The sequence below is a fragment of the Cebus imitator genome, unplaced genomic scaffold (genome assembly GCF_001604975.1).
Source record: "Cebus imitator isolate Cc_AM_T3 unplaced genomic scaffold, Cebus_imitator-1.0 Scaffold439, whole genome shotgun sequence".
In the NCBI taxonomy this organism is placed as follows: Eukaryota; Metazoa; Chordata; class Mammalia; order Primates; family Cebidae; genus Cebus; species Cebus imitator.
In genome coordinates, this window is record NW_016107754.1 from 148,615 (window position 1) to 169,009 (window position 20,395).

The following is a 20,395-nucleotide window of genomic DNA, read 5'->3' on the forward strand; positions in this document are numbered from 1 at the left end:
AAGAAAGAAAGGAAGGAAGGAAGGAAGGAAGGAAGGAAGGAAGGAAGGAAGAAAGGATGAGAAAGAAAGAAAAAGAAAGAGAGAGGGAGGGAGAGAGAGAAAAAGAGGTTTTAAAGAATTAGCTCATGTAATTGCAGAGATTCACAAAACAAATCTACAGGGCAGGCCAGCTAGCTGGCAAATTTAATGTTGTGGTCTTGACTCCAAAGACAGTCTGGAGGCAGACTATTTCATTGCTATAAATTATCCTTGTAAACACAGTAGAGTCCTATTGTCAGATAATCTCTTTGAGGATGAATTCCTACAAGTAGAATTCCTGAGTCAAGTGGTGTGTACTTAGTAAAGCTTATGAAACCTTTTTCCTAATAGTCCTCCAGAAACACTATGCCAACATGCATAACCCAAAGCATTCATAACTGTACTTTATATCTTTACATCCTCACAATGATTTTTTTCATTCTCTTTAATCTTTTGTCAATTCAGTGGGGGAAACTTCTTGTCTTAACTCGTGTTATTTTAAATTTAGCATGCTTTATATGTCTACAAAAATATAATAAACATTTTTCTCTTCTAAACTGGGTGTTATATTCATATCTTGTGCATTTTACCTATTGAGATGATTTTCTTTTTCTTAGTGATTCGTAATAACTTTTCATATATTTGGAACCTTAACCATTCAGCAAATATATTTTGAGCACCTACACTGTTGCAAGGACCAATCTGGTCATACAAAAATGAATAAATTAGAAAGTCGGAACAAATTTTCCAACGAAGAGCGTATAAAATGGGAGTTATATTATTTTGGACCATAGTGGGGGTTAAATTTTTTTTGTTGTTACACTAAACTAAGTATATTACTATTCATGTATAGCTAGCATACTGATATGATTTGGCTGTCTCCCCACCCAAATCTCATTTTGAATTGTAATCCACATAATCCCCACGTGTTGTGGGAGGCACCTGGTAGGAGGTAAATGAATCGTGGGAGCAGTTTCCCCCATGCTGTTCTTGTGACAGTGTGTGAGTTCCCATGAGATCTGATGGTTTTATAAGCATTGGCATTTCCCCCCAGCATTTCCCTCTCTCCTGTTTCCCTGTGAAGAGGTATCTTCCACCATGATTGTAAGTTTCCTGAGGCCTCCCCAGCCATGTGAAACTGTGAGTCAGTCAAACCTCTTTTTTTTTATAAATTAATCCCAGCTACTCAGGAGGCTGAGGCAGGAGAATTGCCTGAACCCAGGAGGCAGAGGGTGTGGTGAGCCGAGATCGCGCCATTGCACTCCAGCCTGGGTAACAAGAGCGAAACTCCGCCCCAAAAAAAAAAAAATTACACAGTCTCAAGTATTTCCTTATAGCAACATAAGAACAAGCTAATACACCTGCACTGCTACTATTACACTTAAAATTTTTAAATGTTATTTCCAAAGAAGGACTAATTTACATTTTAAAATTATATTCTAGGAGCATTTAACTTTCTAATCAAAAGATTCTTTCCTCTGACATCAGAAAAGAGGTTTTCTCATGCATATAGTAATTTATCACAGCTCCATCAGTAACTTAAACTGCCAAATATTCCTATACTATTACCTTCAGAATCAATGTTACTAATTTCTCAGAAACACATGGATCTGGAGCTATAGAAAACTTATACACACAAACATACACACACATATTTAACACCTCATTTAACTTCTTCAATGCCTAGACCAGCAGCTATTTTGTAGAAGGCATTCAATACATGTTACATGAATAAAATAACAAATGACTGGAACGTGTAGACAAACTAAACAGACCTCTATTGAACAGCTGTCATATGTCAAGTACTGCTAGGCCCTATGGATACCACAGTAAGCAAAACCATTCACGGAGCCTTCTTTCATGAAATTTACCTTCCACTGAGGCAGAAAGACAGACATTCTCTGCACATGTACACTTTCCCCCCTACCACCCTTACAGAGTCAAATGTGTCCTGAAAAGAGATAATGATTTATAGAGAAAAAAGATATTCTATATGAAATCTAGCAGCAAAGACAAGAGTAAACACAGCTCATGCCTAGTATGGTCTCACCGCAGTGACTCCTAGAGCTATGAGCACCCATATATGTATGCATCCCTGGAGCATTAAGGATGGCTAATACTCTTATTTATGTATTAAAACGGATGTCTTTATAAAGAGAATTTTATTTTCAATAAACTCTTTAAAGTCATTGTATAGCAAGTATTCATGCAAAGTAGGGAATCATCTCTAATCAGTTTTGCAATTTATCTTTATGGTTTACTTACAGCCTAATCAATCTGCAATGTTATTAAATAATAATATAGTAAACTGTTATGGCCAGGAATTAGAGGAAAGCTGGTAATGGGTTTCAGCAGAGGTTGAGATAATTTGGCCCCCTCCCCAAGAGGGAGATGCTTCCAAGAAACATTTTGTACCCACTCTTTTTAAAAAGTATAAGCTCCTGCACATCACAGAGTAACATGATGGAATCACTCTGTTTTACAAAATCATGACAATTTTATTGACAGAATAAAGAACCCCATTTAATTTATTAACTGTTTGTTTACTTTAGTAAAAATTGCATTTAGTATGATGCTTTGGGAAATTAACTCCCCTACAGCTGAACTGGCAAGCCTATAAACAATTTTACTCATGCGTAGAACATTTCCTAAGTTTGCTAAAGTAAAGACATCACGAGTGCTATACATAGCAATGGTCCTGCTGCTGAAGGAGAAATGGCTGAGGCAACTCTGAGTCCAAAAAACATCACTGAAGTTTAAGATAGCAAATGCCACCTGATAAAGATAAACTTTACATCTGGAAACAGTATATTGTTGCTGTAATTATTTCTTCCTGCATTTTACAAGAAGATTGTCTAGATGCCTTGGTCCTGGAACATAAAAACAGTGTTCAAGGATTCTCTGGATAACATTCATACTTGTAAGAAAAAAGAGAAGGTAGAAGAAAATCTTCAGGCAATTCTGATATCTTGATTATAGGCTGCCTTGTATGGTCCAATAGTGTCTCTATCACTCACTGGGTCTTCGACCATGCAGGTCAGGGTTTGTGACAGGCAGTATGGTGTCGAGTAGACAGCACAAGAATTAGTCATAAATTTCCGGTTTAAATTCCAACCTGGTAACACAGAAGATGTGCAACACTTCATACTCAACCCTTTGAGTAGGGCTTTCCTCATCTATGAAATGGAGTAAAAATGCGTACTTTAAAGATTGTTAAGAGGGCTAAGTGGAAATTCAGATAGAGGTTTGAGCAATCAGAAGTATTTCCTGGTGTCCACTAGAAAAGTGAGTTCATGATGAAAGCTGCTAGGGCAAGTCTTACACCAAGTAGAAAGCTAATGATTCCACAAAGCTCAGCTTTAAGTACAACAAATCCCTGTAAATTTTAGTTACACATTTAAGTTTTGACTTCTCAAAACCATGGAGAGCATCAGGGTTTTAGAATCACTTACTTCTCCGCTCATGGACAAGAATGCATCTTAAACATACATTAATGATAATAGCAAAAGTCATTTGTTTGCCTATCTGTCACATTTTTTAAAGAGGGTTAAATGGGATTATGGATGTATAATTATGTGCATGGTCACATGTCAGGTTTTAAATAAATGTTCAACTATCTGCTTGTCTTCATCTCATCACTAGGGAATGAAGAGTAGATATTTGTACAATTACAGAGAATCCTTGGGGTACATTCATCGAATTCTTTCAGCTTCCCTCCTCTTACTTACTTCCAAATTAGAGAGTTGTGTGGGAACCTCCCTGTCTCTGATGAGGTCTGCTGTACTACTAGTGCCCATCTGTCCATAGCCTTTCACATTCGCAATTGACTCTTCCTTTTGAATCCGAACAACCTTCAGACTCATCTTGATAAAGCTTTACTCTGATCACATTGTTTCATTGCTCTGTAGCCTTCAGTGCCTACAAACGTCCACAAAAAAAATGTTCAAACTCTAAGACATTTAAGATGCTCAATCTCATTATATATGTGTGGATATAATAAAAATAGAACATGTATGCTTAAGCCAGGTGCGGTGGCTCACACCTGTAATCCCAGCACTTTGGGAGGTCGTGGCGGGCAGATCACCTGAGGTCAGGAGTTCAAGGCCAGCCTTACTAACATGGAGAAACCCTGTCTCTACTAAAAATACAAAATTATCCAGGCATGGTGGTGCATGCCTGTAATTCCAGTAACTCGGGAGGCTGAGACAGGAGAATGACTTGAACCCAGGAGGCAGAGGTAGGGTGAGCTGAGATGGCACCATTGCACTCCAGCCTGGACAACAAGAGAAAAACTCCATCTCAAAAAAAAAAAAGAAAAAAAGAAAGAAAGAAAATTTATGTTTAAAATTGCAATCAAAATCTACTAACACAAATTCTGAACCATAACACCCTATGCCTAAACAGATTGAGAATCAGTTATTTAAATATATAGCTAGTTGGTAACAGATGTCTTTGAATCCTTCTCTTTCTAGAATTGCTAGAATGTCTCTAAAATTTTATAAGCCATTTGCACTTTGTAACAAATAGAGAGTTATGCTGGGTTGCATAGCAAAATGGTCTGAACAAAGTAGTAACTTAAAAAGTCTTGGTTAGGTGAACTAATAATAATAGCAACTATCCAATGATGTCTATTTCAGCCCAGTTTCCCTAGAAAGACTAAGTGAAAATCTTACTACTAACACATTATTAAGTAGAGCTATTCCAGCAAAGCAGAGATAAAGGGGAAAAAGGCACATATTATCCTAAGCAAATTAACACAGAAACAGAAAACCAAATACCGTATGTTCTCACTTGTACGTGGAAACTAAACATGGAGTACCTATGGACTCAAAGATGGGAACAACAGCTACTGGGGATTCCAAAAGTGGAGAGGGAAGTAGAAGGGCAGGGGTTGAAAAACTATCTATAAGGTACTATGTTCACTATTTCAGTGAGGAGATCATTGGAAACCCAAACCTCAGCATTGTGCAATATACCCCTGTAACAAACCTGCACGTGTACCCTCAAGACTAAAAATAAAATGAAATAAAATAATTTTTAAAAGTAAAGATAAAAGGAACTAAAGGAGGGAATATGTTACTGAACCGGCCATAGCTTTGTAGCAAGTTCCATTAATTGCCCTGTCTCCCTGAATAGTTTTAGAAAGATGTATAGAGCTACTGTGTTTCCAAACAGTTCAGAAAAGGGATGAAAGAGTCATTGCCTTCTGGTTTCCTCTTGGTTCCTGTCCACCACTAGTCATTGTTCACACCAATGACAATTAATTCCTTATGTCTGGTGGTATTACCTGCTCCTTCAGTAAATGCTAAAGAAATCAGAACCTGCATCCTTCACCTTGGTGCTTGTTTGAGATTGAAGGTGATGACAGAAACCAGGTCCCAGTTGAGTTGATGGAATTTACAGGCTACATGGAGCTGACCACTTAAACAATGGAGCTTTATCAAAGAGGCTCCATTGAGTGGATGCCACTGTGTGCCCATGCTGAATCAGTTTCAACCTCTTCTGTGTCTGTTCAGAATTAAAGGACTTATTTAGGGATAATTCTCATGAAAGGAAAAGTTAAAGAGGGAGGATAGATTGAGCAGGAAAAGCCTTTAGGCCACTTAACAGATGTGATATCTGTGAAAGGGATGACAGAAGGAAGTAGAATTGAGCTTGGCAAGACTCAGGATAGGATGCAGGTCTGATAAAGCTTAGGCCAACTTGATAGGGTGCTTTGGAGAAAAGACTGCTTACTGGAAAAGTGCACATTGGGCAGAAATGGCAAGGCCCTAATATCCCTGCCATGATCAGTAATGGGCTGACAGCCACCTGGGATGATGATGACCTTGTTGCAATTGCCATGGCAGATCTTGAAGTTCTGTAGTTGGGTGCTGTTAGCTAACTGCATCCTACACAGCTTAATAACAGTTTTTCTTTAAGGGAGATACCAGTGATGCAGCTCCACTATTCCCACACCCACAGAAACCTTGCCTCAAGAGTGGCTGGACTGATCAGCTGAGAGGTTAATGAGACTGGTCTCCTAATTATAAAATCCAATGCACAGTTTTCTTGTTTGAACTTTCTGATTTTCAGACTGTTGACCAATCTCTTCTAGTTAATCTTGTCTGGTAGCCAGTAAGTATACTACTTCATAAAACTTTGAAGGAAAAAAAAAAAAGAGGCCAATATCATTTTGAGGCAGTTTCAAAATAATATTCTGAGATATGCATGGATCTCTCCAACTGAAGAACCAAAAGTTTTTCATCCTCTTTGGAGCAATTTAATCACATAGAGCAGGTGACAGAGAGAAGAGTGTCTCATGATAAGCCATGGTGATGATTACATCATGGTTGATTGATAGAGTAAGAAAAAAAAGTCAGATTAGTTCATCTAGTCTTTACAGTTCCTGAAAAGGATCAAAGAGGTCTGTAAATACTTGAAGGGAAAAACACTAAGAAAGAAAATACAATTAGTAGAAAAGCAAGGAGTAGTAGTAGAAAAGTTTTAAAAATAATTTTTTTTTTTTTTTTTTATTTTATAAAAAAAAATTTTTTTTTTTTTTTTTTTTTTTTTTCTTTTCTTTTTTTTTTTTTTTTTTTGCTGAATAACAAGAAAAAAACTTCCTGACCTAGAAGAAGCTTATGAAATTATATTTAAAAGTAGACTAGAAAGAAACTCAGGTTACAGTAAACAATTTTGTACCATCCCAAAGGGGGATCAACTTATTGGATTTTTTCCCATTTCTTGTTTATCTCCTTCTGTGTCTATACCAAAACTTGCTTCTTTCCAGAGACATTATTAGTGTTCTTGGCAGCTCTGGGCACAAATGGGTATCTAATTATTTCCCTGTGGAAGAATCCAATATCTTTAGAGAGAGAGCTGAACTGGAACTTTTCAAGCTACTACTACATTCTCTCCTAACATGGGAGCTGGTCTCCTAGAGAGAAGCACAGGAAGTCCCCAACCAAAGAATAGGCTGTGTTCTAAAAGCTTCAGTGTCAACAGTCAATTCAGTTCCTCATACAAAGACTTAACCATTAGCAATGATTGAATATGATTAGACAGATGCCATCTGGATCAAGCTTAACCTCTAATATGCTTAAAATGTCACGATAATATTATCACGTACTATTAGTTTAACTAAATCTAGCTTAAAATTTGCCTGTATCACACCTACATACTGATTTCTTTTATACACACACACACACACACACACACACACACACACACACGTACATATTTTATTGTGTTTTAGGTTTTGGGGTACATGTGAAGAACATGCAAGACTGTTGTACAGGTATATACATGGCAATGTGGTTTGCTGCCTTCCTCCCCATCACCTATATCTGGCATTTCTCCCCATGTTATCCCTCTCCAACTCTCCATCCCCCCGCTGTCCCTCCCCTAGTTCCCCCACACAGACCGCAGTGTGTGACACTCCCCTCCCTGTGTCCGTGTGTTCTCACTGTTCAACACCCACCTATGAGTGAGAACATGAGGTGCTTGATTTTCTGTTCTTGTGTCGTTTGCTGAGAATGACAGTTTGCAGGTTCATCCATGTCCCTACAAAGGACACAAACTCATCGTTTTTTATGGCTTCATAGTATTCCATGGTGTATATATGTCACATTTTCCCTGTCCAGTCTATCTTCGATGGGCATTTGGGTTGGTTCCAAGTCTTTGCTATGGTAAACAGTGCTGCAATGAACATTCGTGTGCATGTGTCCTTGTAATTGAACGATTTATAATCCTTTGGATATATAACCAGTACTGGGATTGCAGGGTCAAATGGCATTTCTATTTCTAGGTCCTTGAGAAATCACCACACTGTCTTCCACAATGGTTGAACTAATTTATACTCTCACCAACAGTGTAAAAGTGTTCCTGTTTCTCCACATTCTCTCCAACATCTGTTGTCTCCAGATTTTTTAATGATCGTCATTGTAAATGGCGTGAGATTATATCTAAATTAGTTTTGATTTGCATTTCTCTAATGACCAGTGATGATGGCATTTTTTCATATGTTTGTTGGCCTTATATATGTCTTCTTTTGTAAAGTGTCTGTTCATATCCTTCGCCCACATACTGATTTCTAAGGGAAAATGCATTGCAAGCAAGTAGGACATCAGAAAAACAAGGCAGTCTCACTAGAGTGATGAGCATGGACACTCAATCCTTGTAGCAGCTCTAGGACAAGGAGTCCAGGCAAGAAGAGACACTTTGTAATACAACTATTACTACTCAGACCTGCCTTCATGGGCTTACGATCTGTGCAGTCACACAGGGCCTTGTGCTCAGAAGGACCCTGTGCTTCTGTCAGCAACTCGAAATTCTTGCTTGTCTTTTAACCAAAGCCTTGAATTTTTATTTTGCACTGGATCTGGCAAATTAGGTAGTCACTCCTGCTATTACTTTCTTAAAATCAGCAAAGTGCTTTACCATATATTATCTCATTTTTTTATTTTCACAAATTCTTGTAAGGTAGGTAAGGCATGGCTTACTCTCTCTCTTTTGTTGTAACACACTGAGGCTCAATAAAGATAAGGAATTTATTTCACAAATCTAATATATGGTGAGGCTTCGACCCAATCCCAGGACTTCCAAACTTCAAGCCAAGGGCTCCATCCATTAGCCCACACTGCCTCCTAATATCCTGCACTGGGGCTCAGCTATAGAATAACATAAAATAAAGGGTTGGGAAGATAATAATAGTGTGCTCTTCGTAACTCCACATTACTGATGGTATTTCATCTCAAATTCTTTCTTTCTTCTTAAGTGACAAGATCTCATATAAGCTTTTCTTTTCTTTTTTGTTGCCGAGCAGACTTTAAAATTTGGCTATTTAGTCATTATCTAAACCCCATCGATCTTCATGTATAAATGTCCTTTCCTTAATTGGCAGGGTTATTTCCGGATTGCCAGTGATTATTTGACCTCTGTCAGTTACAGATACGATCTTGCTAGCTGTATTAGGCTTTCTGGGTAACTTTTTCTTAGCTTTAAACCACAAAAAGGGGAGCTGCTAATTAGGAATCTCATGAGGCATAGCTGAAGGATTTTAAATAGCATGCGATAAAGTGCATCTATCCTTGTTAGAAAATGCCTAGAAGCATCGGGTGAGGGAAAGAAGTAGCAATGATAAGATATCAAGTTATGGGGATTACAGAAGCCTGTGGAGAGACACAACATGGCAGGAATGACCAGGGGTTTCTCACTTTGTACCATAGATCTGAAGACAGAAACTTTCTAAAGGCTTCCATTTGTAAGTACAAAAGCAGATTTTAAACCTAGGAGGACAAAAGGTTATTTTTCTCTCCAAAGTATATAAGACATAAAGGATTGTATTTAACTCACCAAGGTATTTGGTCTTAAGGGAAGGTTACAGCCATCCCAATAGTGAATATAGCTAAACTTCAGGGTAAGAAGATAAGTGAAATATGTGTGAAAATGTACTTTATCGAAGACTCAGAAAAATCATTACAAAAGATTATATTACAATCACACGTTTAGTTTCAGAAAATTACTAAGAGTAAAAATAATATGGCAGCTTAATATATTCTAGATCTTAACACCCTATAGTATATAGTATAGCGGAAAAGGCAAGTGCTCTTAAAGTGCACAGACCTAGGTAGATCTCCAGCTTATTTATATCACAGTCACTTATTTCATAGTTGTATAAGCTTAGAAAACTTATTTAACCTCAGTGAATTTTTCTAAATTCATAAGAAAATGGGAGATAATAATGGCATCCACAGAAGTTTACTGAGAAAAATAAACAACCTTCTATCATAGTGATTGACACAAGGTATATATTCAAAAGAGGGAGCTATTCCTATTATCATTTATTCCACCTCGATCAAGTTAACTTACAACACTTGGCTCTTACAGAAGTCATTCCTCCCTATCCTGAGCCAATTCTTTGCCCAGTAGCACAGAATCTATATTTTCCAGTGCAAAGGCACAGGCAGCTCCTCCATTTACAAGTAGCAGAATCTTAAAATTGGAGCAGAGGGGAATGTGGTTCTCATCTTATGTCAGCTCAAGCTCCAACGCTCCTACAAGAAAAATTATATTTAAAATTATTCTACTGCATCCTCCTCTTCATCCATCAGTGCTTCCATTTCAACACTGGCATGGCCAGATTCCAAGTCCAGCTTTATCCTCAGAGGATCTGTTATTTGAGGTACCACTGTGTATTACATGAGGAAAAAAATTTAGAACTTTGATTATATGCTGCTTTCAACACAGAGTTATTTTGTGCAAGCTGCAATTAAACATTTGCAGTTCATTTAAGAGCAGTAAAAGAGATACGGCTTTAAAAACATAATTGCAATGTTGGCTTTACAGGGGTTTTTATATCTAAATATTTGTAATCATGCAATACTGATATATATGTAGAAACTACCTATGGAAGAAGAAAACATTCCATAATTTTATAGAGTGACACTGAAGATTTTGCTATTGGAAGTTATAAAAAATTATAATCTTTTAGTACAGTCTAGGCATTTTATGACTTTTTCATATTTTGAATAGTGATAATTTTTATTTCTATGTGTAAATGGTAATCATCAGCATCTTATTTTTCTAAAGGGACCATTACCTTCTGACTATAACGAAATATGCATAGCAATAGCTTGAGTAACTTTGTGGTCAATTAACTCTATCTTTCAATACTTACAACAATCCAAAAATATGCCCTTATAGGATAAGTACTTTTTGATAATTTTAGCATATCCGTTGTTTCTCTGCTAAGATACCACACTTGTGATTTGTGTCCCTTCCTTCCACACCTGGTCCTTAGTGTACTACAGATGAGATTCTCAAATATTTTCAATATGAGGAAGAAAGCCAACATAGTAAGATATAAAGAAAGACATCAAAGCATTAATAGTCAAGAGACATGCATTCTCTTTTCTACTCTTTAATTTACCAGCTTTTGATCTTAAACTGGTTGCTTCACTTTTCTAAGCTATTTTTCCTTTATTTGAATTTAGAAATGTGGCTAAGGTAAACTATGAAATCTTCACCAGTTACAGACTCCTGTGACTCATTTACATTATGTCGGTGTAAAGAATAAAGTGGTCTACTCTTTGCCACCTCCTCCTGCCTTGCTTGACATAGCATGAGGCCAAAAATATTCAGCCAGAATAAATGGAAAAAAGTCATTAAAGAAACAAATGGGAGAAGCAGTGTGACTGAATCTGTTTTCCTAACTGTGTATTAGTGAATTGTTAATTCACATCATGGAACAAAATGGCCTTTAAAAGCATCTAGATTAAAATGTCTTAGTTAATAGATGGAAACTGAGACGTGAAACAATTGTCCAAGATTCACTACTTAGCTAGAGTCAAAGCCCAGGACCAGGACTCATTTCTTTTGACTCCAGTCCATTGTTGTTGCTGATTTGTAAATGTGTCAGGGTTAACAATAATATGACAACGAGCAAAACTTAAAGAATTTCCGTATACATGACATTTAAAGCCATGTTCATCTTTTTGTGTACCTCCCAACATTACCTGTCCCAAACAGTATGCAGAAGCTGGGAAGAACGGGAAAGGAATGAATGATGAGCTAATAGCTTGGGCCTCTCAAACTCAAATGCCAGTAGTTGCTTACGGCCTTCATGGATCCACTACAATCTTAATTCAGCTTTTTGGCAATAACCACAAAAGTTATCAATTAATATGGTTAGAAAGAAAGTTGATATTTCAAATGTAATCCAACATAGACTGCTAGTATATTGAAGTCTATCCTCAATGTTATGATAACATGTAGTGATCATAATTTATCTGTGAGTTTATTTCCTCTCTGTATTTCTCTCTAGTTTTCTTTATTGCGTTGCTTCTAAAATATTTCTCTGACTGCTCAGTACTTGAGTCATCTTTTATAATTGGTATTACATTCCCCAGGACCTCATCTAAAATGTCTCAAAGATAGAAAGGGGCATTGCTGGTCTGGCAGCAAGGCACAGGGAGGCTAGGACACCTGTTTGAGCTTCACTATTCCAAACAAACTAGTAAGACACCAGAAGGCAACTGGTCTTGTTATAACGAGAAAAGTTTGAACTAAATTGGAGCATGGTCACCACACACTACCACAATAAATGTCTCTTTAGTCCTTCAGAAGTTAAGATATCTGCTTTCAAGAGATCTAAAAGTATTAAGAAAAATTTTTCAGAATTAGCAGCTAAAAAGACCACAATCACTTTGGACTCTGGGATTGCTTCCATTTAGAATCCTTTATAACATGTTTTATTGGCGGTTGTTTCTTCTCCAGTATATTTAATGTAAGTTATCATCTCAACTATTCATTGACTTCCCTAACTTAGATTTTTAAAATGTATTTTTACATGTGTCATAGAAAATTATAGCTCCTTACCAAAATCTGTTTTTTCTTTTTTTTCCCTTTTTCTGCTGGGAATCTGACTGACACAGATACTGAAGAGGAGACATGGGTAGACAACATCCTTCACTCAGTGTTGGCAGAGAAACACAGAAGCCAACGACCCTGGGAAACTGAGGGAAGAGATATCTGTACTTCGTCTCTGATCCGCTCTCAGTTCCCCAGTCAGAGAAGTCAGGACTTGAAAAGAGATAGACGCAACATCAAACGCAAAGACAGATCATCACCCATGAACAGAGAGAGAAAGAGAACAAAGGGATCAGAAGAGACCCATGCACAAACATAATTATGAACTTTTAAAAGAACAAGAAAATAAAGGCAAATAATAAATGATGTTGGAAGGATAAGCAAATGAAAAAGAATGCATGAGGAATTAAAAAATTGAAGGGAAAGTTTCAAGAAGTATTAGGGAAACAAATTGACTAAATCACCATTTGTAATCCCTATTTCACAGATGTAATCACGGAAGTTGGTCAAGTACATTTCATGGTTAACCTGCAATCAAAAAAAAAAAAAAAAAAAACCCAAGGGCAGAAATGGTCCTGAAATTTTACTTGGCTCTCTGAGTCACAGTCCCTCTAAGGATGTGGTCTTTTACATTTAATATCCCTTATAAAAATATTAGTGAGTGACTGAAAACCACAAAGCAGGCATATTTTCTATGAGGAAGTGAAAAGGTGACAAAAGAGTTTTCTAAACATAGAGGAAAGAAAAAGCCAGCCCTTTGCATTCAAAAGCCCACACAACAGCATGTCATTCAATTAACCTTAAACACTTATTTGTAAGTGACATTTTATACATGTATTCTGAAAGGGAACAAGTCTAGTCTTCATTTTTAATAATGGATGTAATTCAGGAGCTAAGTATTGAATCCTAATATCAGAAAGCTAGTTCTCCATCTCATATCCACTGTTCAATTTATATTAATAATCATAAATGAAGATAGTCTTTTGGCTAAATATATAAATAGATGCAACATATGTAACAGGCAGGACAATATAGACCCATCCCTTTCCTATCCCCAGATATTAATTAGGTTAACTATTTTCTTTTTTAAGAGCTCACAAAACTCATCAAGAAGCAGGCAAACTGGAATTCTACTGTCAAGTGTGTTCATATTTAAAATTATATTTGAAGGTACTTTTTAAAGTTGAGAGGGCATATTGCTTTGTGATTATTAACATAAATTATATTATATCATATTGCTGAGTAGGTCGTACTGGCATTAGAGATGAGTCCAAGATCACCTCAAAACACTTTGGCCAACATTCATCCATCATCTTTTAAGATGGCTCTAGTTCACTTTATAAATGAAACAATGCTTTTCTAGTATTTTTCAGCATGGGTGGTAGCTGTTGGTGCTATGTTACCATAGCAGCAATCTACATGTGCATGTTCGTGCTTATGAACATGTACATTAACTCACATGTTCAGAAAACGCTTTTCTTTAAAACAGCAATTGGAGGCTCACATTCATAAAACTTTATTTTCTAGAGAAGACTCATATTTCAACTGCTAAATTTAGCCTTAAGGGCCCTCCAATAGCATCCCTTATGCTCTTTCAATTTCATTTCCAAGTATTCATTTTTCTACCTTCTGCCCTTTCTTATCATTTCTTCACACTTTTGTTCAGCTCATGTTCTCACTTCTTTCCCTCTGGCCTAATTCTATTCATTATTTAGGCTTCAGGTTGGTTTTTTGTAGCTTTATTAAGATATAGCTGATAGATAAGTTATATAATTTATTGCATACAATGTGATGTTTTGATATATTTATACATCTTGAAATGATTGAATCAAATGAATTAACATTTCCATCTCCTTGCATAATGCTCTTTTTTGTGGTGAGAAAATCTACTCTCTCAGTAATTATTACTATTAGCTAGGGTCACCATGCTGTACAATAGATCTCTGGAACTTATTAAACTTGTCTATCTGAAACTTTGCACTCTTCGACCAACATCCCATTTTCTCTTCCCCCAGCCACTAGTAACTATCATTCTAGTGTCTGTTACTGCAGTTCAACATTGTTAGATTCCACATATAAATATGATTATGCAGTATTTCTCTTTTTTGTGCCTGGCTTGTTTTGATTAGCATAATGTCCTCCAGGTTTGTTACAAATGACGGTATTTCCCTCTTTTTTAAGGCTGAATAGTATTCCATTTTGTATATACATCGTTTTCTTTGTCCATTCATCCACTGATGAACACTTAGGTTGATTCCATATCTTAGCTATTGTGAATTGCAGCTTAATACGGGAGTGCAGATATCTCCTTGAGAACTGGTTTCATCTCTTTTGGATGTATACACAGAAGAGAAGTTGCTGAATCACATTCTAGTCTTATTTTTGATATTTTAGAAACCTCCACACTATTTTTTATGACTGTACTGATCTACTATTCCCACCAGCAGTGTATAAGCATTCTCTTTCCTTCATATCTGCCTCAGTACTTGTTATCTTTTGTTTTCTTGCAAACAGACATTCTAACAGGTAAGAAGTGGCACCTCATTACGGTTTTAACTTGCATTTTACTAATTATTAGTGATATTGAACATTTTTTATATTTTTTTGGCCATTTGTATATCTTCTTTTGAGAAATGTCTGTTCAGGTCTTTTGCTAGTGTTTTAATCACATTGGTGTCCTGTTACTGGATTGCTTGAGTGCCTTTTATTTGGGATACTAACTCCTATCAGATGTACAGTTTTCAAATATTTTTTCCCACTTCCTATCTTTTTATTCTATTGATTGTTTTCTTTGCTGTGCAGAAGCTTTTTAATATGATGCAATCTTACTTATTTTTGCTTTTCTTGCCTGTGCTTTTTGAAGTCATAGCCCATACATACATATATATATATATATGTATGTATGTATATTATTTCCCAGGCTAATGATAACAAGCTTTTTCCCTGTGTTTTCTTCTAGCAGTTTTACAGTTTCAGGTCTTAAATCTGTTTTTAGTCCATTTGAGTTGATTTTTGTATACAGTGTGATATGGTTGGCTTTGTGACCTCACCCAATTCTCACCTTGAATTGTAATAATCCCCACATATCAAGGGTGGGACCAGGTGGAGGTAATTGGATCATGAGAGTGGTTTCCCCCATGATGTTCTTGTGATAATGAGTGAGTCTCACCGGATCTGATGGTTTTATAAGGGGCTGGAATTTCCCCTGCTTCCACTCACTCTGTCCTGCCCCTCCATGAAGAATGTGCCTGCATCTCCTTTGCCTTCAGCCATGATTGTGCATTTCCTGAGGCATCTCAGCCTTGCAGAACTGTGAGTCAATTAGACATTTTCCTTTATAAATTCCCCAGTCTTAGGTAATTCTTCATAGTAGTGTGAGAATGGACTAATACAGTAAATTGGTAGTGAGGTAGTGAGGCACTGCTTTAAGGATAACCAAAAATGTGGAAATGACTTTGGAACTGGGTAATGGGCACAGGTTGGAGCACTTTGGAGGGCAAAAAAGAAGACAGGAAAATGCTGGACATGATGGCTCAGGCCCATAATACCAGCACTTTGGGATGCCAAGGAGGGTGGATCACGAGGTCAGGAGTTCAAGATCAGCCTGGCCAAGATGGTGAAACTCCATCTGTACTAAAAATACAAAAATTAGCCAGTCATGGTGGTGGGTGCCTATAATCCCAGCTATTCAGGAGGCAGAGGTTGCAGTGAGCCAAGATCATGGAACAAGATCAGTGGAACTTCAGCCTGGGCAACAGGGCAAGATTCCGTATCAAAANAAAAAAAAAAAAAAAAAAGAAGAAGAAGAAAAAGAAGAAGACAGGAAAATGTGGGAAAGTTTGGAACTTCCTAGATACTTGTTGAATGGCTTTGACCATTTCTGATTAGTGATATGTAAAATAAAGTTCAGGCTGAGGTGATCTCAGAAGGAGATGAGAAACATCTTGGGAAATGGAGCAAAGGTGACTCTTGCTGTGCTTTAGCAAAGGGACTGGACAGCATTTTGCCCCCACCCTAGAGATCTGTGGAACTCTGAACTTGAAAGAGATGATTTAGGGTATCTGGCAGAAGAAATTTCTAAGCAGCAAAGCATTCAATACAAAGCAGATCACAAAAGTTTTGGAAATTTGCAGGCTAACAATGTAATAAAAAAGAAAAACCCATTTTTTGGGAAGATATTCAAGACTGCTGCAGAAATTTGCATAAGTAGAAGTCCCACGTTAATCACCAAAACAATGGGGAAAATGTCTACAGGACATGTCAAGAGATCTTTACCACAACCTGTTCCATCACAGGCCCAGAGGCCTAGGAGGGAAAAATGGTTTCATGGTCTGGGCCGAGGCTGCCCCTGTTATGTGCAGCCTCAGGACACGGTGCCCTGCGTCCCAGTTGCTTCAGCTCCAGCTATGGCTAAAAGGGGCCAAGATACAGCTTGGGCTATTGCTTTAGAGTGTGCAAGCCCCAAGCCTTGGTGGTTTCCATGTGGTGTTGCGCCTATGGGTACACAGCAGTCAAGAATTGAAGTTTGGGAACCTCCACCTAGATTTTAGGGGATGTATGGAAACGCCTGCAGGTCAAGGCAGTTCACTGCAAGGGTGGAGCTCTCATGAAGAACCTCTAAGATGGCAGTGCAGATGGGAAATGTGAGGTCAGAATGCCCATACAGAGTCCCCACTGGGGCACTGCCTACTAGATCTGTGCACAGGTTCATGGAGAACCTCTGCTAGGGCACTGTAGAAGGGAAATGTAAGGTCAGAGCACCCTCACAGAGTCCTCAATGGGACATTGCCTAGTGGAGCTATGCAAAGAGGGTCACCGTCCTCCAGGCCCAAGAATGATAGATCGACTGACAGCTTGCACCGTGCACCTGGAAAAGGCACAGACACTCAATGCCAGCTCATGAGAAGAGCTAGGATCAGGGTGTACCCTGCAAAGCCACAGAGATAGAGCAGCCCAAGGCCACGGGAGCCCACCTCTTACATCAGTATGACCTGGATGTGAGACATGGAGTCAAAGGAGATCATTTTGGGACGGTAAGGTTTAATGACTGCCCTATTGGATTTCAGACTTGCAAAGAGCCTGTAGCCCCTTTGTCTTGGCCAATTTCTCCGATTTGAAAAGGGTCTATTTACCCAGTGCCTGTACTCCCATTGTATCTAGGCAGTAACTAACTTGATTTTGATTTTACAGGCTCAGAGGCAGAAGAAACTTGACCCTTGTCTCAGTAGAGACTTTAGACTTGGATTTTAGGTTAATGCTGGGATTAAGACTTCAGGTGACTGTTGGAAGGGACTGTGTTTTAAAATGTGAGGACATGAGATTTGAGAGGGGCTGGGGTGGAATTATACGGTTAGGCTCTATGTACCCACCCCAATCTCACCTTGAATTTAATAATCCCACGTCTAGGACAGGACCAGAAGGAGGTAATTGGATCATGGGGGCAGTTTCCCCTGTGCTGGTCTTGTGATAATGAGTGAGTTTCATGGGATCTGATGGTTTTATAATTGCCTAGCATTTCTCCTGTTTGCATTCACTCCATGCTGCCTCCCTGTGAAGAAGGTGCGTGCCTATCCTTTGCCTTCCCCATGATTGTATGTCTCCTGAGGCCACCCCAGCCATGTGGAACTGTGAGTCAATTAAATCTCTTTCCTTTATAAATTACCAAGTCTTGGATATTTCTTAGCAGCAGTGTGGGAACGAACAATACGTAGTGTGTGACAGGAGTTGAATTTCATTCTTCTGCATGTGGACATCCAGTTTTCTCGGCAACATTTATTGAATAAACTGTGCTTTCCCCATTGTATCTTCTTGGTACCTTCATAAAAAATCAATTGACCATAACCGTGTGGGTTTATTTCTGGGCTCTCTATTCTGTTCCATTGGTCTATGTGTCTGTTTTAGGTAAGTACCATATTATTTGGTCACTATAGCTTTGTGGTATAAACTGTTATCAGATAGTGTAAGACTCTAGCTTTGTTCTTTTTGCTCAATATTGCTGATTTGACTATTAAAGTGATTTCATACAAATTTTAAATTTCTGTGATTTCATATAAATTTTAAGATTTTTTTCTATTTCTATGAAAAATGTCATTGGAATTTTGATAGGGATTGCACTGAATCTGTACAGCACTTTAAATAGTATGAACATTTTAACAATATTATTTTTTTCAATTCATGAAAATAGGGTATCTTTCTATGTATTTGTGTCTTCTTCCATTTTTAATAGGTAAGATAAACCACAGGATAATGTACTAGGATAATTTTGTTCCTTTTTTTTTTTTTTAAATCAAATAGCCTATATGGTGATGGATTAATGGAGTGAGGATGACAAGTGTACATTTCAGACTTTTGTCACAAATGAAGAAAAACATTTTTATAGATGTAAAACTGTAATTAGTACATTTAGATTTTGGAGAGAAATCAAACAATAAAATATCTCTACAATAATACACTGTTGATAGAAATCAGTCATGTATTGGGGTAATTTTTGTGAGCTGCCATTGTTTAAATATAAGAGGTCATTCTGTTTCTTCCCTGTATTGCCTTGCAGTTCAAATTTTGCCTGAGCTACAAGAATAACCTACAACTCTCTATCTCTCCTGGAGTCCTTTATTTTCTTTTAAAAGTAAGAATTTGTTTAATAAATTACTGCTAAATTTCACACACCCAACACACACACACACGCACACACACAATGGCACAAGGAAGCCCTTCTGCTGTTATTTTAAAAACAGTATTATTCATTATAAAAAGTACAATGCTTAGAAGACAAGTGATTACTAATCATGTGATGAACTTATGAACAGTAACTCTTTGTGTGGTATTTTACAATACTAAAAGCTATTTCAAATATATTACAGCTTCCTCACAACTTTGAAGTGGACCTGATTATCATTGCCACATAATAGGAGAAAAGATTGAGGTTAAGTAGAAATGAGTGACCTGGACAAGATCTCACAGAAAGTAAGGGGAACTTGAGAGTCTTAATTCATGTTCCTTCTACTTGTCTCTTCACCTTGGTGATTAGTGGGCTTCTTCCTCATTCCCAAGAATTAAACTCCACCTTTTGACCAAATCTAATTACAAAGCTTTAACTCTTGTTCTTGCACCAAGTCCTTACCTTAAAAATCTTCCTGCATTCCAGACTCTTTAGGACTGGTAGTTGCCCTTCAAATGCTGGAGCCCAGTGCCTTTACTGCTCCCTCAGTAGCTGAGTCCCCTGCCCAGAGATAGACTTCTCTGGTCTACTCTGCTTTCAACTTCTTGGGAGCCACTCCAACTCCTCAGGACATGTTGATATGATAACTTAGGCTCATCCCCTCTCTCCTTAGCCTCTTCATCATCAAGTACCATTTGCTTGATTCATCTATAATGTGTTATTCCAGAACCTAAGGAACACTGTGCTCCTTTTTTTTTTCCTTTTTGCCAGACTAGATAGCCTTGAGTACCTGGAATGATAGGAATCCCTCAACCTGCCCCAAATGAGAACTGCCCCTCCCAAGTTACTTTATTTTCTGAAGCTAACCAAGCCATGCCCAGTCTTATCTAAAAATATTGCAATGGTGACATTAAATCTTTCCTCTTAAAATTCCAGCTCTGAGACAAGGTCTACTCCAAGAAACTTCAAAAAAAAGTGGGTCGCATTCATTGTCAACAACAAAGAACAAAGATGCTTACTGTGATAGTACAATCCCTTAGGATTTTGAAGAACTCTTTTCATAACTTTATTTCTCTCGAGTAAATTTTAAATTTGCCTGATAATAATGTGGTAGGTGCAGCAGGATCCTACAAATATCAGTGAACAACCTTTAATATGACATAAAAATTCTCAATATGCATTGACCGGTTTCCCATAAGAACAGCTATTTCACAAGAAAAAGGGCAAACCCGCCAGCTAGTTTTCAGATTAGAAGCAGGCACTTGAAGTGTTTCAGCAGCTGTACAAAGAGATATCAAAGCTAGCACTTTGTCTTTTGATGAAGCATTGCCCTTTTCCCCAAGTAATATCTAATTATTAATGCTGTGC

At 37.6% G+C, this 20,395-nt stretch overlaps 1 pseudogene; it reads right to left on the reverse strand.

Moving 5' to 3' along the window:
• Nucleotides 1-3,881, reverse strand: part of LOC108290546 — a 23,297-nt pseudogene extending 19,416 nt beyond the window's left edge.
• Between the last annotated feature and the right edge of the window lie 16,514 nt (nucleotides 3,882-20,395).